Source organism: Cornus florida, unplaced genomic scaffold (assembly GCF_030987335.1).
Source record: "Cornus florida cultivar Cherokee Brave unplaced genomic scaffold, ASM3098733v1 CherokeeBrave_3.0.0_Hap2_Chr10, whole genome shotgun sequence".
In the NCBI taxonomy this organism is placed as follows: domain Eukaryota; kingdom Viridiplantae; phylum Streptophyta; class Magnoliopsida; order Cornales; family Cornaceae; genus Cornus; species Cornus florida.
In genome coordinates, this window is record NW_026775580.1 from 86,691,551 (window position 1) to 86,708,192 (window position 16,642).

Here is a 16,642-nt window from a genome sequence, read left to right on the forward strand (position 1 = left end):
ATGACATACTGAAAGGAAAAGGAGTTTTGATGGAGATAAAGGGAAGGATTGTTGTGAGAGGAGTTTGATGCACAGGTAAGTGAATTTGAGAAATATGAGGCGTGTGTGATTAGAAGAAGGAAAGATTACAGCAATATTAATGATGGATTAGATGGGTAAGATGAATCGGTAGATTTTGGAAACTTAAACCATCATGACAATAGTTGGAAATTATACGGTGTATGTGGAACTCTGATACAATGGGTGTTATTTGAATTTTGGAAGCCGAATGGTTAAAACGGCTACCAAAATTGGGGGGCATTGTTGACATCCAATTTGGTAGTTGGGCTTGGGATATAATTGGGATTGGGCTTAAGATATAGTAACATGGCAAGAGATTGGGCTACGAGAGAAGGTTGGGCTCTGCATATGGTTTAAGTGGGCCAAAAACATGGAAGTGGACTTTAGGAGAAGAAGTAATGACGTGGCAGATTTTACACAAAACAAAGCTACACACAAGGGCGCTACTGATCGGGTGGAATATTTTTGAACTTTATGTTGGATAAGATTTATGTGTTTACTTGATTTTTGAATTAGTGTTTATCTAGGAATGTTTAGTTTGAATTTATTTTTCAGTTGTATGATAGAGTTATAATACAATTAGAATGCTTGTATTTAGGAAGTTGGTTTAAGTATTTTTCTATAAATAAATAAGGAGGCATGTTGTACTAGAGGTCTAGCACCCTCAAAATCTTTAATTTATTTGTTTACTTTCTCAAGCTCTTTCCCAAAATAGCATCCTTGTTATTTCTCTCTCTCCCTATCTCTTTTATTCTCATTCTGTCTCTCTCCCTCTAAATCTCTCTCTCTCTCTATTTTTTGTATATCTATTTCTCTCCATTTTCTATTCTCTCAATTGTTACTATAAATTACTCATTTTAAAGTCCTTTTAATTAAGGCAATTAGAACTCATTAAGGAGTATACTTGTTCTCTTTCTCCTATAATCGCCTGATAGTCAATTTTCTCAAAGAGACTGCAAATTGACAACTAACACTCGAACCATATAGTTGGTTCTGGCACGCCCGCACTATATCAATTCCGAATCGGATCTTAGGAGCCGATTTTAGCGTCAACAGTGTTATATAGAATTCAAAGCAGCTTCAGAATGCATAGTTTCTCTTTCATCTTCTTAAGCCCTGGGCAGCAAGATTTGTACCATCTATTTCCCTCCTGCCTAAAGTTATATAACTTCGGGATGACATAAACTTCTAAGCTTATGTTCCATTTGGTAGGAGGGATGGAAGACATTTCTAAAGAAGTCATATCTATTTCTTGATAAATTTGGATACAGATATAGTCTGGTTTAGCATGCGTTACAATCACCGAGGGGGAGAGAGAGAGTAAACAGATTTCCGAAAGAAAAGATTATTCATCAATTTAAATTATGGAAGCTTTTCAAGCCTGTGACAAAAAATGCATATTGATTATGCTTTTAAAATATATGACAAGGTACATCCACATATTCTACATATACAACAAAATTTGATCGATCTATAAATTGATAAGTACCTTCACAATTCAACTGCCTTGACAGAAGTTCTCGCAACAGCTACATTAAAGAGAACCTCTGTAGGATGGATCTACCATTCTGAAAATGAACAGGTTTCCCTTGTTACCTCTTGATATCCTGCAAACATTGACTCGGTGATTTAACATAGGGTCAAAACAAATGAAATTGATGCTTTTAAATTCAAAGCCATGGGGCTAGATTGTTAATGGAAATGGACAAACAGTACAACAAAGATTTCCCATTGCCCAAGGGAGAGTTTCGAACTCCCATAAATGAAATGCGATTTTTGTTTTGAATGAAATTTGATTGCCATATCAATGGTGCAGAATAAAATAACTAAATATGCATTTTTCTTTGTGGAATAACATGACAAAAAGGATGATATTGCGTGACATCATTTCTTTGAAATAAAAATGCTAAAAAAATGTAAGCCTCCGTGAAATAATTTGTTTTCATAATTTGATAAAATCATATAGTGTATTAATCTAAGGTCCTTGAAGTGAAAGAAAGAGCAATGGTATTAATACAAGCATATGGAAAACATTAGAACCATCTCAACGGGCAAAGTACCATCAGGTTACTTTTATTTTTCTTTGCAACATTTTGAATTCATAGACTCGCAGAGATGAGTTCAGAAAGAACACTAATACTTTGTACGAAGGAAAAGCAATTTCATGATGTCAGTTAATTGCAAGATTTGGTTAAAATACAAAAATATGATATTTTCCAAACTGAAGAGGTGAAAAAGGAGTTGTAGTGGACGCTCATTCAATACAATTAGAAACCAAAAAGTGCAATTCCTTCACTATGCCTTTATAGGTATATGTGAACCATTAAAATGCATTGTTCAAACAATTTTGACTTTGTTTTAAAAAAAGTGTCAACAACAAAAGGGTTTAGGAGATGCTCTTCTTTAGTAGTAAACTACAAATGATGATGATGGTAAGAATAAGAGCAACAGCAATGATGATGACAAAGAAGAAGAAAATACCTTGCGCCAAACAATTGTTATACACTTGGACAAGTTTAAACAAGAAAATCCTTACCCAGAAAAAGTTGAAACAAGAAAATCATAAATTTTGTTGTTGCTTTTATGAGAAACTGCAAGTACGATTTATTTTTGAAATTGTAGATTTTCAATGACATGGTTCAATTAAGGATTTTTATAAATACAAAAATCCAAAGCTGACAAAAGAGTGGAGGGGCGTAGATGTAACTCTAATGCTTGTCCATAAGTACCCACATGAACTCAGGTCATTTCGAAATCCACAAAATTATGTGTCATCCCAAAAAAAAAAAAAAAAAATTCTTTTTGTTTGTCAAAGAATCAAAAGGAATAAAAGTTACATGTATCAGATTTTAAACTGATAAGAATATATACTACACTCAATCTTAGCCAAAAGGCTGAGAAAGGTATGCTTTGAATTCTCCTGGGTTGCTTCTTTTATAACACGACTAATGGCCTCCTTTCATCTTTTAGTCGATGTGGGTTGAAAACAGAAATTAACCCCCGGCCTCTCTCACTTTCATCTTTTGAAGTATTTTCAAATTGTCATTGCATTAAAAATATACTATAACTTTTTTAATGTCTCCCATTGAGATGTGTATACAAACGTTGAAACTTTGGGTGAAACATCTCTGTTAGAGGGACAAGAAAGAAAGGGGCTTAGGTAGGGTGACAATTTTCACTAGGGTGACAATTTTCAATACGACACAAGGCAATAAACGTATTTGGATTATAATTGTGTTATTTTGAGTTTGGTTTAAATCATAGTAATATGTTGATTCAAATTAATATGATTATAATTAAACGCATTGTGTTCGTGTTTGACCTCTCAACCTGTTGGACTAACCGTGTCGTGATCATGTAATAAATGATTCATTTAACTAAATTTGTTTGATAAACGTGTCATAATAATTCTAATAGTATGAAATTTTAATTAAACGTGTCGAATAGTATTGTGTCAGGTTTTGAACAATTTATTAAAAGAGTTGCGCATATTGTGTTTCTGCTCGTTTCGACCCACAAAACATCATACTCATGTTTTGACATGATACAAATATGACACGCAAATATGAATTGCTACCCCTTTCATGTTTCAACCATGTTATAAAAAAGTCAATGTTCTGTTCATATAACAAAATCGCACTTGTAGCCAACACAGACACATCTGTTTGGAAAGTTAGGCTCTCTACCAACTAGGTTAGAGTGTAATGCCCAACTTCTACACTAACTATTTAAGTGATACAAGATTCAATTTCCAAATAAATATTTTGGAGAGGGAGAGTTGGAAGAGGAATTTTCAGAAAGTTTGTAGAGTGAAATTTCCAAGGACCTTTTAGTTTCAACTTTTCTTATTTTTATATATTTTATTATTCACAAAAAAATGTGAACAACTCACATCTTGCTATAAGAGGAGAGCTCGTAAGTATTCTCATGAGAGTCTCTCCTTAGTTGTAGTACACTATTAAAAATAATCCAGTAACATACATGAACAAATGGTTGGTAAAATCCGACGTCCTCAAGGGCGGAGGGAGCTTGTGAATTTTTTTTAATAGTATATTTATATTTTTTTTAAAGTTAAAAAATACCCCCCTTGAATTTTTTATTTTACCCTCACATATTAGTAATACTTTAATGAATCAAGACCATTTAGTCATTCACCTACAAAGTACAAAATAAAGCCCAATAAGACATAATAACAAAGTACCAAATAAAGCCCAATAAGACAGAATAACAAAGACTAAAAGTACCAAATAAAGTCCAACATAAAACTTCACTTTCTAGTTTCTTTGCACAAAAGTGACAAAACAGATACGAAAAGCTTGGATTAAGTCACGACCGTGGTTGTGCATATCATTATGCTCAGGTTTTAAATCTTCATCATTTACGACGGAATTAGAAGGACGGATAACCAATTTGTTTTGCTGTTGATTCACCGTTTGATTTGCAGGTAAAATATAATTTTTTTTTATACAACTTGGAAACCCGAAACCCGAAACCCTAGTTTTTTTTTTTTTTTTTAATGAATCACATTCACATCTATTTTAGATTTTATCTTACTTGTTTGATGAATATGATAGATAAATTGAGTAATTGTAAGTTAGAATCACATTATCACAAAGATTAATGCTCCTGATATTATGATACATCTCCATCTAATCATCTCTGCTTTTTGGAACCTGAATTCTTTCTAGATTTCATATTGTATCTGTCATCCCTTCTAATATTTTCTAATAATGTTAAACATAGATTTAAACTTTTGATTCAATAAGATTGACTAGTTTAATTTATCTCTAGTTTTCTCTGTTTTTTATTTTAATTTTGTTATGTTCTCATTTATCTGATGCCATGTACGGTGGTTTCTTCTGTGATTACTGATTAGGGATTTTTAAAATGTCAACTTAACAACTTTAGCTGATGCTAGATTGTCACCTAAATTGGGCATTTTCTTCTAAATTTTTATTGTGTAGTTACTAGTTAACACTTACTTTCCTAATGCATTCTAAATAAAAAGATCGAGTAGTTTAAATAAAATTAATAAGATTGGAATGTCCATCTTAATTATTTTGACCTTCTGTCCCAGTTTGGCATGTGGAGGTCATTTTAGTGCAAAGAAAACTGCAGCTAAGATTTTTCAATGCGGTTTCTTTTGGCCTTCACCGGGATGCATACTTATTCTGTAAGTCATGCCTTAGATGTCAGCAACTAGGATCAATTTCCAAAAAGAACATGAGGCCCTTAACTCCAATCTTAATTGTTGACGTTTTTTATGTTTGAGGTATTGATTTCATGGGTCCTTTTGTTCTGTCCAATTAAAATGAGTACATTCTTGTGGCTATAGACTACGTGTCTAAATGGGTTGAAGCAGTAGCTACCAAAACCACCGATCACACAGTTGTGGTTGAATTCATTCAAACGAACATTTTCAATTGGTTTGGTATGCCACGAGCTATAATTAGTGATGGAGGTGCTCACTTCTGTAATAGGTATTTCTGTACCTTGATGCAAAGATACTCTATCACCCATAAAGTTGCTTCTGCCTATCATCCCCAAACAAGTGGCTAAGTAGAAATATCCAATCGTAAAATTAAGAGAATTCTTGAGAAAATGGCTAAGCCAGATCGTAAAGATTGTTCTTATAGACTGAATAATGCTTTGTGGGCTTACTGTACTGCTTATAAGACTCCAATTGGTATGTCACCTTACCGTCTCGTCTATGGTAAAGGGTGCCATCTTCCTGTAGAGTTAAAACACAGAGCTTTCTGGGCAATAAAGAAGCTTAACTTTGATATGATATCTGTTGGTTCTAACAGGAAGCTTCAATTAACTGAGCTTGAAGAATTGCGTAATGATGCTTATGAGAATGCTAAGGTTTACAAAGCAAAGACTAAGGCATTTCATGACAAGCACATCTTGTGTAAGACTTTTGAGCCTGGGAAGAAGGTTTGGTTGTTTAATACACGATTAAAACTTTTTCCTGAAAAGTTAAAGTCACGTTAGGAGGGTCCATACATGGTTATTTCTGTTACACCTTATGGTGCAATAGAAATATAAAATTGCAAGAATGGACAACTGTCTAAGGTCAATGGACAGAGACTGAAACCCTATATAGAGGGTAGTATGCAGAGAGGCACAATGAAGACAATAGAACTTCATGATCCTATTTACTTGGACTAGAGAGGTCAAGTTTTCGTCGAGCTATCGACGTTAAACTTAGCATGTTATCGAGCTATCGACGTTAAACTTAACATTTGTATGCTGTACCGTAGTTTATTTTGATTTTGATTTTGTTATTTTAAGTTTTTAATCTAGTTATTTTCTTTTCTAGATTTGAGGTTCATTTTAGTCTTCATTTAGGTTTAGGTTAGTTTAAGTTTGAATAAAATAGAAAAAGAAAATAAAAATTGAAAAATCTAAAAAATCCAAAAATTTGTAACAATGCTCGAGCATTCAAGTTGAGGCTCGAGCATCAGCAGCGAAAAGCTCGAGCATCAGTACTTTATGCTCAAGCCTTTTATCATCGTTAGATCTAGGGTTTTCAGCAGTCAGGCTCGAGCATCCCACTTGAGGCTCGAGCCTCTGTATGTTATATTAAAAGAAACCCTCGATGAGATCCGAGAGGATCGACGGCGCAGAGACGCCAAGGCGCGGGGTGTGCCGTATGTGATGCGCTTTCCACCTTATCCACCCCCACCTAATATTCTTTCAATCGACCCTGCTGATGTGGTAATGGCAGCGGCGGATGAGGACGAGGATGACGGCGATGATGATGAGGCTACAGATGAAGAGGTGTATCTCTCTGATTCTAGACCTCAGGTTAGGAGGAGACACATTCCTGCAACCCAGCCTGAGAGTTCTTCTCAAGCTGAGATTAGAGCTTTATAGGCCAGGGTGGCCGAGCTGCAGAATGGTCAGACAGTGCTGCATCAGATGCTGGTTGCACAGCAGAGCATTCTAGAGGAGTTACTGCGCCGCACTCCATCCGATCCGTCTTCTTCTTCTTCTGTTCCACCACCACCACCTATGGATTAGTTCTTAGGACTTTTCTATATTTTTGTTGACTAGGGCAGTTCTTTTTTATGTATTTATTTCCATATGATGTCTACCTGCGCTAAGTCTTTATCTCAGAAGCATTGTACTGATTTCAAAAATTTATATATACATGTTTTTTTATCTATTTCTTTGTGTTTATATGTTAGTTCACTATGATATTTCTCTTTGCTTACTCCATATACTTGATACTCTAATATGTGTTGGAGTTTATTGATTTTACCAGATACAACATATTAAGTTTGGGGGGTGATTTAACTGATAGCAACATTGGGTGTTTTTGAGGAACCACTATGTTAAAGGAGCAGATGCTAGAAATTCTTTTTACCCGTCCTTGTGTTCTTTTACCATATATTTGCTGGTTTATTTGTATAGTAATATCTTTCTATCTCTTGTGTTTTCCTACATTGAGGAATGATGAGCACTGAAAATTGCGCAATTTAACCCGTTAAGCTTGGGTATTCTAGTACCTTTATCTATCTTACTTTACCGTTTTAGATTGATTTTGTGTTTTTTCCATTTTCAGGCATTTATCCCGAAAATAAGCTAACTCAGCCAAATAAGAGCTTAATTGAAGCAATTCTGGGATTGAACAAAGAAATGAGCAAAGTGGAAAAAGAAAGAAGCAAAAAGAAGCCAAAGGTGGAAAGCAGCAAAGTTCGATCGATCTAACACTAATCGATCTCAGCACTTCGAGATAAATCCAAACCTTGACCCAAAACAAAAAGCCCAAAGTTCGATCGATCCAACACCATCCTTCGATCGATCGAACATCTTTGTCCTTATCCAAATGATTAATCTTATCCACAGCAGTACCACCCCACTAACCATTTTTGTCCTTTTCCCAAAAATATCTCCCAAAATATCTCAGATTTGTCTTTTTCCAAAAAGCACAGCCAGTTGGATTGATCCAACCTTAGTTCGATAGATCTCAACTAAGTTCGATCTATCCAAGTCCAAGGTTCGATCGATCGAACTTCCTCCAATGCGAAAAAGTTAAAAAGCCAGCTCATTCATTCTGTCCTCTATCCAATCATTGGGGAATATGCCTTGCACGACCCCATCTCATTTTGTGTGTCACTTGACCTACCTATAAAAGGAATATGATGCACTTTTTGAGGGAGACACTTAGCATTTGGTGGAGGCAAAGGAGGAGGAAGCTAGAGACACCATTGGAGGACTTTCATCTTCCAAGGAGCAGATTTCATCCATGGAGCTTGCCCTTGAGGGTTGGAGGAGCATCACCATGAGTGGCTAGACATCCTCTTGGGGCTAGAGTTAGCCCCAAGCATGCTTTCTTTACCTTAATCTTGTGTATTATTCAGGGATTAGTGTTGTTATACATGTTTTGGCACTTTGAATTATATATATCTTGTTTATTCAATGACTTATATGGTTTAATGCTTCCAATTGTTCATTTCATTCTATCCATATGTCTATGTATGCTAGAATAGATGTTCATGTGATTGTCTCTAGATTTTGTGTTATTGATGCATGTCTGTGTGTGTTGATGTTATAGATCTAGAGATTGTCAAGACATAGTGCTTAATGGAATGTGCTTTTCCCTTAGTTTATTTTCATGCAAGTAGTGTAGTTGTAGTGTAGTGTTAAATGGGAGGACAATCCATGCTTGTTGTTTGATGTTCCATGCTTTTGAATACAAGTAGCATATGTCTCTAACCTTGTGGTATATTTGAATTGTGAGCTTAATGAAAGGATAATGGCTTGTTTTGATCTATTGTGCCTTTCACATGTTGTTTAGACAATATATGCTTCATTGTTATATTGTGCCTTTCACATGATGCTTAGACAATACATGCTTAATTGGTTATCCTTGCTAATTGAATCAACCAATTACGAATACACACCAATATTACAACGCACAATTACCCTCATTAATCACTTGTCAATGGTATAGAAATGCATTGCTTGGTGGTGATCTCTAAACCCCAAGAACTCTCTCTCTCTCTTTTACTTACTCTTTAGTGCATTCATACTTAGTTTAATTTAGTTGCTCTCTAGTCTAAACAACCAACAAACCAATCGTTTGATCATTCGACCTACTAGCCTAGTTGCAATTCCACAACCCAATTCGACATCAATCCCTTGGGACGATCCCTACTCTCTCTTACTACATTTGTAATAGTTTTAGCAGTGGCAAATTATAAATGTAAAACTTGGCCACATCATCTTAGTACACTTTGCAAGCTTTGGTCTCGCGACACACCAAGTTTTTGGCGCCGTTGCCGGGGATTGATTGATTGATTTGATTAGGCAACATCGAATTTGTGGAATTCAATTAGGATTAGTACTCTTTTGATCGTGTCTTTACTTTGTTTTTATTTTTCTTTTTGGTTACTTATTGTGTTTGTTATTACTTGACTAGGTGTATTGTTGGAGAGAAGCCAAGCAAAGGAGCATCCAAGCTAAGGAGCAAAGCAAAGCAAAATAAAGGAAAAAGCTAAAAAAAAAAAAAAAAAAAAAAAAAAAATTGCTAAGCTAAGCTAAATTTGGAGTTGAAGTGCTATAGGACCTTTGTGAGATTTTCTCAACTCAATCTCCTTAGTTAAATCGTGAACCTGTGTGGAGGCATTGTATTTCATTTGTAAATAAATCTTGAGCCCGCGTGGAGGCATTTTTCTTGTCATTGCATCATTGTTGTTTCAAACATGGGAATTGTGTTTGTGGAAGAAGTTTAATTGCATTGTTGTGAAGGCATAGTGTTTTGTTCATTTGTTTTGCTTGCTTGTTTGTTATTGTGCATGCATGGTTGTCGTTTATTGAGATCCACTCTTATCCCTTTAGATTTGCATCTTGAATTCATCGTTAGAATTCCTAGGGGAAGAGGAAGTTCAAATAGAACCAATCCTTTAATGGACATGCATGAAGAAGATCATGTGGAGGACCTTGGTTGTAATACCCCTAATTTTTAAAAGGATAGTCTCGGTAGTTTCTTTATGGTTATATTGTAATTTTTGCATTTTAGGTGGTTATTTGGCTATTTGTTTAATTGGTTTATTTGTGATTTCTTAATTAAGTTAAGTGTATTATTTGTTTTATTTAATTGGGTTAATTGTCTTATTTGTTGAATGGTTTAAATTTAATTACTTTGTTTTATTAATGTGTGCTTATGTGGATTAGTTTAATTGTTGGTAGTTAGATAAGTGAATTATATTGTTAGACATTATTTAATGTGTATTATAATTCTAGGGTTTTAATACGTTTCACTGGTTAGCCGACTTGTGTTTTATTTTTTTTGCAATCCCTAAGTATAACTGGAATTAGGTTTTTAAGTTGAAGCCTATATAAAGAATAGTATACGTATGTTTAGGGTTGAAAACCCTGTTCACGTATACAGAGAAACGTTCACGTATACAGAGAGAGACGGAGAGAAACAGAGTAAAATTGGTTAGGGTTTCGGCCATAGTTTAAGGTCGGACCTGGGTGAGAAGGAAGGAGCATTGTTCGTGGTTGGAACCAGGGGCAACAGAGGAGTCGGGAACAGTAGGAATCGCCAGAAATTTTAGGAAGACGGCGCTGAGGTTTTGAACCGAAACCTCAAAGGCAAGTTCTAATCCTAACTCTATTCCTTAGGCTCGTGTTCTTTGCATATCTAATTCAACTCCAGGTATAAATAAGAATTAAACTTAAACTGGGATGCATGGTTGAGATGTTTAAACCGGACGTGGTTGCGAGTTGTGTATAGTTGGTTTTAATTTCTTCTGTGCATAACTTTATTTAAATTCATGTTAATTGATGTACTAAAAATTTAATTAGTCTGGAACCTGTTAGAAAACACAAGGAGTAGTCTATATTACAGTGTCTGAATTGTTCAAACAATAAACGCTTACAAACTGTAAATTGGTTGTTCTGAATCTTTAGTGTATAATTCGGGTTTAAATAATTGTTGAACATTAGACAAAGAGGTTACAGGTTTCTGGAACACCTTGGAGTCTGGTTCAGACACCTAGGAACCTGGACGATGGAGGACAGAAGTGATGTAAATCGCCGGAGGTCAGATCGGTGAAGGAAGAAGAGAGAACTGGGCAAACTGGAGGTGGAGGCGGCTCCCCACAAGGGTGGAGCCGGCTCTAAGAGAGGTGGAGGCGGCTCCACATGGGGTGGAGCCGGCTCAACACATGGTGGAGGCGGCTCCCCATGTGGGGGAGGCGGCTCCACCCTATTTTTGATGAGTTTTGACGAATTATTGCTTCTGGGTTTGATTTTTGGCCTTTTTGGAGTAATCAGGGGCTGTACATGGGAACCTAAATGAGTTTTAAGGTTGTATTAAAGCTCCAGAGGGTGTGGGAATGGTTAATAAACCACTTAGGGTTATAGGTTGAACAGTAAACAATTCTGAACAAAGTTGTAAACTGTTAGGGAATGCAAGTGGTTTAAGTTGCTTAACTTGTTATAGAAATTTTCTGTAAATGATTATCAAATTCTAATCATGTATTAATGATATAAAATAAGCACTGTTAAAATCTATGTATTTTTACTATGCTTGTTAAGGAGTAATTGATGTTTAAATTTCAGCATTTATCGTATCAATTGTTGGACTGGTGATATGAGCATGATAATTTGCCAATGTTTATTATGCTTGCTATGGAATTAATTGAGGTAGACATTTATTCATGTTCTCTCAATTATATGGATTCTGGGATAAATTGATAATTACATATACTGTTGTATTGCCAATTGCTAGATTATGGTTGCGTAGTTTAAAATCAGCATATTAAATTACATAACTTTTGTATGCTCTTTACGGAACAATTGAATGTTTAAATTTAATATTTTTATTTTCAATTGTTGGATTTATGGATCAGTTGATATTTACATGCATGGTCTGTATTATCAACTACTGGATGGATGGAATGTATGCACCGGTATAGGACGGTGGCATACAAGGGGGATTAGCTCAAAAACCGCTAAGTCCTACCTACTCTGGGATTAAGGAAATGGATTGACTAAAAGTTAAATCATATGGATTTGTAGTGTCAAGGCAACATATAGGTGAGCGGCACTACTAAGGATTCTGGATGGATTTTAAATATATTTTTATGGTACCTCAATATGAGCTTGAGTCTCAGGATCGACGGTTAGGGAGCGTATATGCATTGGGATGCATAGCTGGCTATGATGGTTGGAGGTGTACCCTGTTAGGCTTAGGTACACATGCCCACTTTGTGTGCATTTTGCATGTTGCCTCTATTCAGGTTGAGACCGGCCTGTAGTCCAGTGAGAGTCCTTTAGTGTGAATATATATATATTTACGGACTATTTAGCTATTGTTGAGTTGGTTAGTATGTATATGCGTATCGAGTCTCTGCTTGGATTGTAGTAGGATAGAACTTGTTCGTGGGCCTGACCCACTTCTATTTTTTAAGTGCTCAACAGTTCCAGTCGTAGACTTGTTCGTGCTGAGCAGAGACTATCACTCACTCTTCCGACTACATAGGATTTCTTTTCTTATTTTAGTTTTGGATACTTATTTTGTAAACTTATTTATCAGTTGGAATTATTAGGGGTCCACTGGATGGATTCCCGAGTTGTACAGATTTGAAGGATTTAAATAATATTAATTTATTATTTAAAGTTTGAGGATTTTTTTTTACTTGAGATTTCTTTCAGCGCATTATTATTTTATTCTTAATTCAGTTTTATTCCTGTTTGTTTATATATTAATTGTTTGGTATCCCTCGAATCTGTGCTCGGACTTGATCACCCGTGGCTCTAGAATCGAGGGGTATCACATTGGTCACATAGATTAACAAGGTATCCTTCATCCAAATTTGTATCATGATAACATGCAAGTACCGTTAGGCATGCCTAGGCCATACAATCACCAACCTCAACAACAACAAGGCCAAGTTCCATTGGGAATGCCAAGGCCAATGTATGTTCCACAACCTCCCATCATCAATCAAGGAATTCAAAATCAAGGTGTCCATGTTGCACCTCAAGTTGCTAACCCACCACTTGCTTTGAGAGACCATTATGTGCCAAATGAGTATAATGCACCCACATGCATCCAATTACTACCATTTAGAGCACATCATTATGAAATTAAAGCACAAACCATTCAAATGCTTCCTAACTTTCATGGACTTCCTAGTGAAGAACCTTACAAGCATTTGGATGAGTTTCTTGAAGTTTGTTCTACCATGAAATACACGGACATGCCGGAAGAAGTCTTAAGGCTTAAACTTTTTCCATTTACCCTTAAAGACAAGGCAAAATATTGGTTTAACAATCTTAGGCCTTTTTCAATCACTACTTGGGCAGAAATGCAACAACAGTTTTTGAAGAAGTACTATCCGGTTTCTAAAACCAATGCCATGAGAACTTCAATTAGAGAGTTTACACATGGGGATGGGGAAATATTTCATGAGGCATAGGAACGCTTCAATGAATTGCTTAGGAAGTGTCCACATCATGACATGCCCAAATGGCAATTAGTTCAATATTTCTTTGAGAGCTTATCAGACAATTACAAGGGTATGGTTGATGCTTCCATGGGTGGTTCTTACATTGATAAGCATGAGGATGATGTGTGGCGTTTCTACGAAAGCATGAGTGAAAATTCATTGCATAGAACATTGTCTTCAAAGAATGGAAGAAATATACAAGGTAGGAAGAGTGTTGGTTTACATCAAGTAGACAATATAAATGAGATAGCCGCCGAGATGAAATCCTTATCTCAAAGGTTTGATCAATTCTTGATCAACCAAAACTCGGTGAACCAAGTATTTTCCTTTCCTAACCATTCTCATCATGCATCTAATGAATCTTGTATGACTTGTTCTAGTGTTCTTCATTCTACTTCTCCTTGTCCTCATGGACAAGTGCAAAGTGAACCTAATGAGCAAGTCAAAGCAACTTTTGTGAATCAAGGGGGAAATCTTTATGGTACTCATTACAATCCAAGTTGGAGAAATCATCCGAACTTCTCTTGGAAAAATCAAAGAGAGGGTTCAAACCCTTCCCAAGGCGGTTTCCAAGGGAAATGCATTCCACCTCCACTTCAAAACCAAGGATCCCAAGGTTATAAGCCATATCAATCACAAGGGAATCAATTCTCGAATTCTCATTTTCCCAATCAATCTTATTCCCAAGGTAATTCTAGAAGTCCGGCTTTTGAAGAAAAAGTTTTAAATGCTTTGGGCACTCTTGAGGCAAACACACAATTGCTTCATTCTCACTCTCAATCCATTGCAAAGCTAGAAACCCAAGTAGGGCAAATAGCTGGCATTCTTAATGCTAGAGAGAAGGGAAAGATGCCTATGAATACCCCGCCTAAGCAACAATGTGTTGTGGAAACCCATTCCTCATCGGAAAGGTGTAATATAGAACATGTCAATGCGGTGACCACCTTGCGGAGTGGTAGAGTTGTGGATAATCAAGTTGAAATGACCAATGAAGAGAGTGATCCGGTGCAACCTCAAGTTGTCACCCGTCCCGTTTCACATTCTATTCCTCCTTCATTGCATATGCATGACCATATGAATGAGAAAGCTTCAAAATGTGATTTGAAAAGTGATTTTGAAAGTGATCCATTGAAGAAAGTTTAAAAAAAATGATGTTGAAAAAGTTTTACTGAAAAGTGATTTGAACAATGATTTGAAAAATTCTAGTGTTAAAGAGATTTTGAAAGAAAATTCTGAAAATGTGTTTGAGCCAAGAGCTCTATTTCCGGACGCCTTGAAAGGGTCCATTTCAAAAGAAAAGCAAAAGGTTAAGACCAATGAAATTTTGGAAATGTTTAGGCAAGTGAAAGTTAATCTCCCACTTTTGGATGCAATCAAGCAAATACCGGCTTATGCCAAGTTTTTAAAAAATCTTTGCACCCAAAAGTGGAAGAACAAAAGCCAAGTACCAAGGAAAGTGGTTTTGACCGAGCAAGTGAGCTCAATTTTGCAACACAACATTCTCCCAAAGTTTAACGACCCCGGTTCACCCACTACATCATGCATCATTGGCGAGCATATCATTAATTGGGCGCTTCTTGACATAGGAGCAAGTGTTAACCTTCTTCCATATTTGGTCTATGTCAAACTAGGCTTAGGTGAATTGAAACCGACGTTGATAGTTTTGCAACTTGCCGACCGATCCATTAAGAAGCCTAGGGGTATCATTGAAGATGTTTTGATTAAGATTGACAAATTCTTCTTCCCTGTTGATTTCGTTGTCATTGACACGGAACCGGTTCCCAATCCTAAGAACCAAATTCCCGTTATCCTTGGCCGTCCTTTCTTGGTAACCTCAAATGCCAACATTAATTGTAGGACGGGGTAATGAAGATCTCTTTTGGCCACATGAAAGTGAAGTTGAATATATTCAATCCAACCCCTAATTCATTTGACAAGTATGAAGGAGAGTTCAATGTTGTGGAAAAATGTCATGAGTTCAATTATGAAGGAAATGAGTTTTTGTGTAACTCAAAAGTTTCTAAAGCTTTATCTTCAACATTGCATTCTAAAGGCATTGTTTCAAATTCTCATTGTGAAAGGGCATGGAAGCCCAAAAATGTTGATTGCATTGAAAAGGGAACAAAACCTTCTTTTGAGCTAAATCCCACAAGTTCTTCCAAGAACCATTTGTTGGGTGGAGCTTAAAGCATCTATCACCCCGTTAAGGAGGGGATTCATAACAAGATCTTTGATCCGGGCTAAAAGAGCCCAACGTCTTGCTAGAGACTTTAAAAACTAGCAAAAAGCATTCGTAGGGTGTCAAAACCCTATTTCTCCCCCATTTCTATCTTACATTTTGTTTCTTGCAAAGTCTAGATACTTGTTTTTGGTTCACATGAATTGAAAGAAACTTTGGTGAGGATTGCATGAGCTTTCATGTCATTTTTGAGCATTCTGCATGAATTCGATCGATCCAACTCTGGATTTCGATCGATCGAACTTCCATTTACAGCTAACACTTAGAATATTTTTCAACCTACATCCAACCTGCATCCAAATCACTCTCTGTCAGATCGATCGAACACATTCCTTGATCGATCCGAAGTTCTTCGATCGATCCAACTTCAAGTTCGATCGATCTTGAGTTCCCATACTAAGAAAATTTTTGAGCCTGCAGAACCTGCATCCAAATCACCTCTCTGTTAGATCGATCGAAAAATTTCTCAAATCAATCATAGAACCTTCGATCGATCCAACTTCACAATTCGATCGATCTCAAGTTCCAACACTTAGCCAAATTTCTGAACCAAAAATCTGCATATTTTCACCTCTCTATGTGATCGATCGAACTTTTGTTCCGATCGATCTCACTTCTCCATTTCATTGTTTGACTTTGTTTTTGACTTTTCAAATTTAAAAAAAAAATCCAAAAATATTTTTATTTTATTTTGTTTTCCAAAAATACCGAAAAGATTTTATTTTATTTTTATTTTTATTTTTCAAAAATCCCAAAAATATTTTCTATTTTTCAATTTTTAATTTTTAATTTTAGTTTTTAATTTTTCAAAAATTCCAAAAATTCTTTGAAGAGAGAAAGTTCGATCGATCTCAGTTGAGGTTCGATCGAT

General features: G+C 35.9%; 2 pseudogenes; both read right to left on the minus strand.

Moving 5' to 3' along the window:
• Positions 1 to 2,860: 2,860 nt before the first annotated feature.
• Positions 2,861 to 2,967, minus strand: LOC132280246 (U2 spliceosomal RNA; annotated as a pseudogene).
• A 10,480-nt stretch (positions 2,968 to 13,447) lies between these two features.
• Positions 13,448 to 13,546, minus strand: LOC132280433 (small nucleolar RNA R71; annotated as a pseudogene).
• Between the last annotated feature and the right edge of the window lie 3,096 nt (positions 13,547 to 16,642).